The following is a 10,218-nucleotide window of genomic DNA, read 5'->3' as shown; positions in this document are numbered from 1 at the left end:
GACACATTTGTAATACCTAATCTAATAATACAAATAAATAAATTAATTAATTAAAAAAAAAAAACCACCGCCTTAGCCGTTCATATAATGAAGGAAGGTTAGCTGTGGCAGGATCACAGGGAAACCAATGAAATTTTAATAGAAACACTGCGACTGTGGGAACAACAGAGGGATGGGAGCATGAGTGTGCGGGGCAGAGGGGGGCAAGGTTGAGGGTTATTGGGGGTGGGGGGGAGATGAGGACACATTTGTAATACCTTAACTAATAATACAAATAAATAAATTAATTAATTAAAAAAAAAAAACCACCGCCTTAGCCGTTCATATAATGAAGGAAGGTTAGCTGTGGCAGGATCACAGGGAAACCAATGAAATTTTAATAGAGACACTGCTGCAAGACTGTGGGAAGGAACTAATTAGCTTGAACCCACATTACTATTGATTTTGGGAAGAAAAAAATGAAATTAAAGTCAACCAGAAGGTTCTAACAACAGCCCATTCATGAGACAGGGAGGACGACCTTAACCAAAGCAATAGCACCAGGAATAAAACACAAATGTGAGTAGGGGATCACTTTCGGTGAAAACACTCTTAACTGAAGAAGGGAAAGTAGATAGCAAGAAAGAGAGAAGAAAGAAAAAGAGAAGCAGTACATGAAGTAGAAAAAAGATGAGTGAAGAGAGGTTTCAGTAGAAATTACTTTTTTCCTTGAGTGCCTGCTTATTTTTTACTCTGTGCTGCTCATTGCATTGTAAATTTATCTGTGAGACTTTATTTGTGATAACTTCTTCCAAAGAGGAATTTTGTTAGGTTCTGTCAGAAATATAAGGCTCTGCAAGTCTGTGAACTCTTAACACTAAACGCTGAGCTTAAAGTTTTCTGGACTGCCCAGTTGATTTGACTGTGGATTACAATATGCCTGAGGGCATACCTGAGGTTATACCTCCTCAGGAATTTCCCTCCAATTTGCTCTGTTTAGCATCAAAGCAATGTTCCTGTGGAATCTCCTGGAAGTAGAGAGAGGGGAAAACTGATGAATATTCTGCCAAAATACTCCCCTGAGTCCTCCCTTCTAAGATTCCCTCCTACAAGAGAGAGATAAAAACCCTAAACTAAATGAGGTAGCCCTTTGATTTCTGTCCCTCTCATCACAGGTACTGTCCAAAGGAAATTCCACTTTATAAATGGGTGAGTGCTTTCAGAATTAAAACAGCCTGAATATGTGGCTTACCTCTCCCACTTTTCTGCTTACTATTTTGTTTGTTCTTCAATTATTTCAAGGATATTTATAATTTTTAAATCCTTATCCTGTATTTTTAGCTGTCCTCAATAGAAGATTTGACACAAATAATCTAGCCTACAATATTCCTGGAAATAACACAGAACAATGAATTCAAATCTCTATACACAAAAAGTATATGGTAAATTAAGGAAATATCTGGTCCAAAATCGGCTGGTAATAACAAGGAAAAAAGTATTAAAAATTCCTATATTTAGAAAAAAAAAGTATTTGAAAAGCTAAAAGTAACACTCATTTTGAGACAGGCCAGTAAGCCAGGACAAATGGAATAGGGAAACTGAGACAAACAGCTGAATAAATTGCCAAGCAATTTATAGCCAGATACAAAAGGTCATCTCCCTAGAGATAACATCTAGACCTCAGTTGTATTTCAGCTCCAGGCTCAGAAAAGCAGCAAAACCAGGTGGGCAAAGACCAGACCAGATGCAATGACTAACAACCCCCTGCCCTAGCACTGACCAATCAGTGGAGCCCAGGATCCTGAAACAGCTCACATGGAAAACTGATGAATATTCTGCCAAAATACTCCCCTGAGTCCTCCCTTCTAAGATTCCCTCCTACAAGAGAGAGACATAAAAACCTCAAGACAAAGGACCCAACCTGCTCTCTCCCTCTGGGGAACAGACCTCACCAATCCCTGTCCCCTTTCCCCCACAGGCATGCATCTCCTAAACTCTAAATGTCCCATGAGACTTGTAACCAGGGAAGCAATGGGCAGCTGCAGCTCCTCCCAGGTTAATCCCCTGAACCTGTCTCCAAGGGCCCCTTTTTCCTGAATTCCCAGAGAGCTAAGGCAGCCCAGCCTTGGCTCTTCTGTTGCTTCATCTACCCCAAGCCCTTCCTTGTTTCACTGTCCCCAGCTTTAATAAATATACCCTCATAGTCACCTGTATTTGTGTTGTGAAATTTTACCTACACGAAGTCAAGATCCCACACTCTACCAGCTGGTCCTTGGCAGATCTGCCTAGGTCTGGTAACAATTTGATAGTTATAAATAAAGTTACAACTTATTTATTAGACCATCGAGCAATGACTACACAGGTAATACTCCTAATAATAATGTACATCACAAATCTCTTAAATTTCCAAAACAACATTCAACCTGAATAAACAAGAACAGATTTTTTTAAAAATCTTAAGTTCAGAAAATGACCTGTTATACATTGTTTTCTAGGATTTCAATCACAAGCTAGAACAAAACAAAATAACAAAACAAAAACAACAATAACAAAAAACCTATTTCTCAATTGTAATTATAATGGTATAAAAAACAAAAGTTTTTGGAATGGTATTTTGATTTAACTGACACTAGTTCAAATTAAAACAAATATTTCAAAATGTCTGAATTCTTACTATGTTTATAATGGCATAAAATAATTTGAACAATCCTCCAAAACTGAAGTGGAATATGTGCTTTAGACTATCCAAGAAAGATTTAGCTGAAGTTTCAAGGTCTCATCAGTTATTAGTTCAAACTATCAGCCTAACAGAACTAAAAGGAAAAATGACACTATATTCATTATGTAATTTAAGTACAAAACACTGCCATGATAAATATTTGGAAATTCCAAGCTTTTATAAAAGCACATTTTATGTACAATATCAGCATTCATCCCTTTAGGGTGTACAATGTGGGCTGCCTCTGGGGGAAATTTATCTCATTTCATTTTCATTCTACATTCCACTTTTGAGTTGCCAACTAAATTGCTTCTTGGTTTATAGTATAGAAGACTTCATAATGTTTAGCTGGAATTGCTTACTTTTAAAGTATGCTGATAGAAAACCCATTGTGGTCTGAAATATCCTCACCAGATGTTTGGATGGATGTGAAACCAACACATATCAAAAGGAGATCCAAAATACCATTAGCTGTATGATACATAGCCTCATACATTTAACAAGTTCAAGTAATGAGAGCACATTACAGCATTTTCAGGGAAACTGAACTTAGTTCTTACATTTTCTATTGCCAGGTACTCAAATTATATCCAGTCTTTCTTTGTCTCTCTCTGTCTTTCCCTGCCTCTCTCCCTCCTTCCCCTTCTTTCTCTTTACTAATATCAGGATCTCCATAAGTATCAGGTGATAATGAGCTAAAAATACAGTTTAAGTACATTTAATATGACAGGACAATGGGACAGTTGGATATGGTTACCAAAATAGGCTTTCACAATACTGGTCTGAAAAACAGAACTTTAGTCTTATTTCTTTCCACACCAGTCAGACCACAACCTAGTATAAGATGTTTAATGCCAAGCATTACACCTGAAGGAGGATGCAGATAGATGGGCTGTGTGGACAGACAAGAATCAGGATGTTACAGGATCTGAAATCCACATAATGGGTAGGACACTACAGAAAACAGGGTGGTATGCCCATGAGAAGAGGGTCATGGCCGAGGCAGGGGGGAGGGTGTTTGCATGGGAATAACAACCCTTTCCAAAGTAAGAGAATAGAAATGTAACAAAATAATTGGTTTTGATTTACGTCAGCGGTTCTCAAACTGTGGGTCGCGACCCTTTCACAGGGGTCACCTACAACCTTCGGAAAACACACTCACACACACAAACACACACACACACACACACACACACAATAGATACATATTGTTTTTGTGATTAATCATTATGCTTTAATTATGTTCAATTTGTAACAATGAAATTGGGGGTCACCACAACATGAGGAACTGTATTAAAGGGTGGCGGCATTAGGAAGGTTGAGAACCACTGTTTTACGTAAATTCCTAAGGCAAACACTAGAAACAATGGATGCAAAACAAACTACATGAGACAGTGTTTCAAACAGAAATGTCTGAGGATAAAAGGGACTGCCATGACTACCAGTAGCAGTGGAGTAGTCTGCTCTGTCAAGGTGGACTTGTTCATTCTTACTGAGTGTCCCATGCACCTCTATACAACTAAGACTCTGCTGTTCTCTCTGAACCAGTTCCCTTCTTTGACCAGCTGGCAAAATGTAGCTTCCATCATTCTAGCTCAGACACAGTCCCTTTCTGCAATTTTCCCTGATACTACCCGTTCCTCCAAACCCCTCCCATCTTTAGAAGTCATCATTCCCTCGTCCAAGATCATCCAGCACTTTTTGTGTGCTTCTACTGCAATATTTACCAACACTAAAGTGTGGTAATAGGAGATAATTATTTTTTTTTCTGGTACCTTCATAATGCCTGCTCTAGTGCTTGTCATGTTATAGGCAACAGATGTGTTTTGCGATGTGTATAATAGTCAAATACCAGATGCAGAGTCAGGCTGGATGGCTTTAAGACACTGAGAGTCGATAGTTCTAGGAAATGTAGAGACATTTTTAAGGCCTCTTACCAGTGAAGACAGATATTCTACCACTGATATCCCTCCGGGTGAACATTAAAGGAAAAAAAAAACTACAAACACACCCTAAAATGAAACAGAAAGACTCAGAATCCAGTGCATTTCTCCAAATAGTAAAAACAAAGAGCTCATCCAGAACGCCAAAGGTAGAAGATGGGCATTTACACACCCTAGCAATAAGACCAACTTTTAATTTAATATCGATATAATTGATATCCTAAATAGAGCAGAATGTTTGGCCCTGGCTGATGTGGCTCAGTTGGATGGGCATCATCCTATGCACTGAAGGGTCACAGGTGAAATTCCTGGTTAGGACACATGCCCAGGTTTCAGCTCAATCCCCATTAGGGGTCATGTAGGAGGCAGCCAATCAATGTTTCTCACATGGATGTTTCTCTCTCCCTCTCCATTCTTCTCTCTCTAGAGTAAAAAAATATATTTAAGGGGACACCTGTAATACTTTCAACAATAAAGATAAATTTTAAATATACATATATTTAAAAAGCAGAATGCTTGATGGATAAGAAAAAATACGGAAAGGTTTTCAGAGAAACGTGTATTATCAGATTATACAAATTTATAGAACAGAAATTCTTCATTATCCTATTTTCAGGGCTATATAGGAACCTGCTCATTAAATATGCCAAAACTACAAAAGTAAGGCAAAACAGAAAACCCATAGTCTCACCACCAACTCTTTTCCAATGTGACCAGTCTTTCCAGAAGTAACTAAATGTATGCTAAAAGAAAATGTATGCTAAAAGAAAAAGAAGTCTACAAGTCATAAAACATTCTTTCATAGTTAAAAGATGACCAAAAAGAAAACCAACGAACACACAGAAATTATACAAATAAACAGAACCAAAACTGTATGGTGTATTTTTCTTTGTGCATTATGTTCTATTTTTTATAAAATAAGAATAAATGATGAGGAAAAAAAACATGGATTTGCCTTAAAAGTAACATCCAAGGCATGTGATATGGTCAGCAGATCCAACTTAATCCCCTAACTATAGGTAGTTATTAATGACTGTAATAATATAAATTACAGAAGTCAGAGAGGGGATACAAATAAATAATAAAAATGCAAAAGAAAACATTTTAACTATAATGATAAATACGAAGTTAAAAACAATTCTGCATAATTTTTCAAATTGACTCATGTAAGATTATGCAGTCACTAAAATGCTGCTTATTGTAAAAATACTTTTTATAAAATTTAATTATAAAATAACATACAAAATTGAATACCTATTATGATTCCATGTAAGTCAACTGACTAGCAAGAAAAACAAAACAGTACAATGTAGGTTCCAGTATTAAGATTTCAGGTAACTTTTTTCAGTTTTCCAAATATGTTATAATGCTATTACTTCTGCAATTTAAAAACAAAATTTCAAAGAAAAAAATTTAAGACTTGGAATAACGGGGAAACAGTAATGAAGGTGGAATGGAGTTGTCATGAAACAATTCTGTGACAATTCTCCACAATCTTCAAGCTTCTGTAAAGTTTTTCATGATGTTCATTTAGACAGGATAATAAAACACAGGCCCTATGAGAAACCAGGGAGATTCTAACCAACTAAACGACCATGACCCAAGGTAGCTGAAGACCAACTTCAGCACATATCCACAGGAAAGGTTTTGCTGCATGCAACAAGGGCTCCCTGCTCAGAGAACATGTCTGAGCACACATGTCAGCAAAGTGGAAACATGTTTAGAAAACATGCTGAGCACATTAGAAATGGATAATGCTGGAAATGATTGCAACTATACTGGACACTATGAAACAGAATAAAGCTTTTAAATTTGTGCAGTCACTACAACTGGGAAAACTTCATTTAGATCTATAAGATGGCAAGTTATAAAAGGTGAATCTGAAATCCTCCACTATGTCCAAATACTGAACTATAAAAGTAGAGGAGCAGAAAACACAGCAAATGGGCCAAATAGCTGAGAAAAACTTGGGTATTTTATTGTCACTCAATAGCACGGAATGACTACCAATAAAGCAAATATGATTCCAGACTGCACAAAAGGAGAAGATGGTAGCCTTGGAGTGGCACGTGATTTACTCAATCCACATTCTACATGGGACATTAGCACAATGAGCACTCAGAGGAAACGGGAGATTTAGGCTATATTCATAATCTTAAGTGGAAATTATATAAAAAGAGGGATAGGCACTTCGGGGTAGATTGGTGGTCTGGGAGAGCTAGAATCATGGATGGAGATAGAAAACAAGCATATGTGAATTTACTAGAGACCTTTCCGACAAGAAAGCAGTCCAAACACAGAGTAGGCTGCTAGTAAAAGCAGGTAGCTCCATGCCTGTGAGTTTTCAGACAGAAGCATAAATGAACTTACAGTCAGGGAAGCTATAAAAAAGATTCTTGTACCACATAAAAGATAAAATTAGATTCCCTGTAAAATTTCTTCCAACTGTTAAATTCATGATTTGTTAAGCCAACTAGGTATGGTACAGGCACAACTGTATAAACACTGAAAATAAAGTACATTCTCTATGAAATTTTCTCTCAAAATAAGAAAAATGGTTATTTTCTTTAGTAATTTGGAAATTGCAGAGCAGATGGCACACTCCCTCGAAACACTAAGCACATGCATCTCGCTTTACAACACAGCACAGAAGGTCAGGCATTCTACAGGAGACACTTGTTCACAGGTTAGTATCTCTGAAGTCACTCTGTGTCTTACAATCCATGGTATCACACAGCTGCAGGCAGCCAGAGGATGGTGTGCTGTGTAGTTGTCAATGTCTGAGCATGCGCACAATTGGTTATCACTGTCCATGCTGTCACTGTAAGTGGTGCACACCATACCTATAAGTATATTCTCATTTACCAATAAAACAAAAAGTGATTGTACACCAAAGGAACTAAAATACACACTGGGCACAACTTCAGTATTAACGTAAGCAGATCTTTGTCATTGGAGGAAAGTCTACAATTTCATATCTTCTTGCAAAGTAACCAATTTATTTGCTATACAGTTTATCTGTGATGTGTGCACAAGTGTAAAATATGTCTTAATATATGTCTCACTATCTAAATAATTTTTCAATAAGTACAAAAGTATTTAAAGTGATAAGAAATAATTGTATCATAGTTTAATAAAAAAGCTTATCCTTTCCCAATGATACATAAAATAAGGACGTATCTGAGAAAAACAGTAGTGTCTCAGATTCAATAAAATACAGTGTGATTCTTGCAAATCTGGTACATACTTTATACCACACAGTCCTTTATTTTTAATTTACCTGTCATTTAATGAAATCTCAGAATTGTAGAGTTGGAAGGAAAGTTTGAGTTTATTTGTCTAACTCAACCAAATGTATGAATGATTTCAACAATAAACATAATGTATTCTATGACTTTGCGTTCATCTGGTCTATCAACCAAATGTATAAATGATTTCAACAATATACCTCATGTACTGGAGGACTTTGTGTTCATTTGGTTAACTCAACCAAATATATGAATTATTTCAACAATATACCTAATGTACTGGATGACTACTTTAAAAGAACGTAAAAGATTCCTAGCAACTGTGGAAACTAATAGAGAAAATATGCTACCCAAAAGAGAATTTCTCAAACAAATAACCCAAAGCACCCCCCTTTCTAAAGGGTCCGACCTCAAAAATAATTTAAGATTTATCTTCAGAGAAGGACACTGCAGACAAAGTTAGCATAGCAGTGACAAACTAGAAGAATGTGTTTGCAACATATATAAGTGATAAAATTTATAGTAATTCCTATAAATCAGCAATAGAAATGGCAGAAGAGCTGAATGAACAAATGATAGGAAAAGGTTTCACAGAAAGAAACACCAGAATATCTAATAACCATATAAAGAAAGTTTGACCCCAGTATTAATCAGATATATGTAGCTATGACATTATATAATTGTTCTCTCATTTATAGAATGGATAGATTTTAATATTTAGTAAAGTAACACAGAAAGTTTATCAAAAAGAACCACCAAATAAATTATTTTATAAGGTAAATATTCATTTTACAGTTAAAAATGATCAAGTTAATTTGTTTTTTAATTTAAGGTTTTTACATATCAGGTTGTTATGAAGTAGCATAATATCTGTCCAGAGAAATAAAGTAGATTTTATAATTTCCAGATAAAAATACATATATTTAACTCATTTTTCTTTCCTTACCAGAACTTGTTTATGTTTTAATAAAACACAACACACTTGTAAACTTGGGCAAAGTTTAAGCACAACTCAGTAAGGGAAACACTCACTGTGTCTGTTTCAGAAACAAAAAATTTAATGTTAATGATGTAGAAACCACTATCATCAATGGTTTGCCAATGGCAAGTTGGGTAGCAGATATTACTAGATCGAGTGCAATTCAAAATCATTAATAGCAATGTATGGCTATTTCTAATAAATATTTCAACAGGCTTGATAGCTGTGAAGTTCACATGTTGCTCAATAATTTTAGGACTAATCAAAAGTGGGGGGGGGGCGAGGGGGTAGAAGGTGGTAGAGAGGGGAGGATTCTCACTAGCCTGGGAACAGTAGAAACCTATCTGACCTGTGTCAGAGAGGGAGGTTCCCAACTCAGACAGATGTATAACAGTTCTTAAGTACTACAGTTATCTCACTAAAAGCCCAATCAAGTCACACTGAATACATGCCATGAAAAGCCAACATCAATTTTATACTTTAGCTGTGTACATAGACATCTAGAACCCATTTAAGTTAGTGATTGCAAGTTTTATATTTCAAAATGTCCATATACTTAAGAGTCAAAGAATAAGTTTTAAGTTTTTTATCTTTTTAATGAAAAATAGTTACTATAGACCAGTGGTTCTCAACCTTCCTAATGCTGTGATCCTTTAATACAGTTCCTCATGTTGTGGTGACCCCCAACCATAAAATTATTTTTGTTGCTACTTCATAACTATAATTTTGCTACTGTTATGAATCATACTGTAAATATCTGATATGTGGGATGTATTTTCATTGTTACAAATTGAACATAATTAAAGCATAGTGATTAATCACAAAAACAATATGTAATTATATATGTGTTTGTGGATGGTCTTAGGCGACCCCTGTGAAAGGGTCATTCGACCCCCAAAGGACTCGAAACCCACAGATTGAGAACCGCTGCTATAGACAGACACATAGTGTATACATATTGATGGACAAGTGAATCTATTTAATAGGTTTCATCTTAGTATTATTATCCTGTTTAAAATACAAAAAAAAAATGCATTTTGAAAGAGAAAGAAAAATATAAACTATACAACTTTGCAAGTTCCAGGTAATAAATGAAAAAAAAAATTGCAAGAATACCTAGAAGTCCAAGAGGTTTCTACAGATCATTAAATTTTTGAAATCTCAAAATTCTGTGTTTTTATATTTTACTAGAGGCCCAATGCACAAAAATTTGTGTACTCAGGGGGGTCCCTCAGCCAGGCCTATGCCCTCTTGCAGTCTGGGACCCCTCGGAGGATGTCCACCTGCTGGCTTAGGCCTGCTCCCTGGGGGATCGGGCCCAAGCTGGCCGCCAGACATTCCTCTGGCAGC

General features: G+C 36.1%; 1 protein-coding gene across 1 annotated transcript in view; it reads right to left on the bottom strand.

Annotated features, from left to right (window-relative positions):
- GMDS (GDP-mannose 4,6-dehydratase) overlaps positions 1-10,218 on the bottom strand; it is a 539,088-nt gene that overhangs the window by 461,850 nt on the left and 67,020 nt on the right. The window lies entirely within an intron of this gene.

Source organism: Myotis davidii, unplaced genomic scaffold (assembly GCF_000327345.1).
Source record: "Myotis davidii unplaced genomic scaffold, ASM32734v1 scaffold230, whole genome shotgun sequence".
NCBI lineage: Eukaryota > Metazoa > Chordata > Mammalia > Chiroptera > Vespertilionidae > Myotis > Myotis davidii.
Note: the sequence above shows the minus strand (reverse complement) of the source record. Positions and strands in the feature narration are given on the sequence as shown.